The sequence below is a fragment of the Thunnus albacares genome, chromosome 5, assembly GCF_914725855.1.
Source record: "Thunnus albacares chromosome 5, fThuAlb1.1, whole genome shotgun sequence".
Lineage (NCBI taxonomy): Eukaryota > Metazoa > Chordata > Actinopteri > Scombriformes > Scombridae > Thunnus > Thunnus albacares.
The window spans coordinates 22,558,549-22,558,841 of record NC_058110.1 but is presented as its reverse complement, the minus strand read 5'-3'; positions in this window follow the sequence as shown (position 1 = coordinate 22,558,841).

Below are 293 nucleotides of genomic sequence, written 5' to 3'. Positions count from 1 at the left end.
GAAATGTGCAAAGTTGAATGTGTTTCTAATTTCAAATGTTATCTACTATAAATAAGAAATTATTCTGGTGATAATTTAATATAAATAATTAAATGAAATTACTGAAATGTTAATCTGATGCAACATTTCTTAGATTCCGGTGGCCCCTCCCTTACGAATGTCAACATAACCGCTGATTGGCTCTCTCGCTCGTAGTAGGCGGTAACTTCAGTCAAGCTCATTTACGATTGGCCAATGATAGCCGTACCGGACGTGTCCGATTGGCTAATATTTTTGTACTTCTGTTTTTTTTT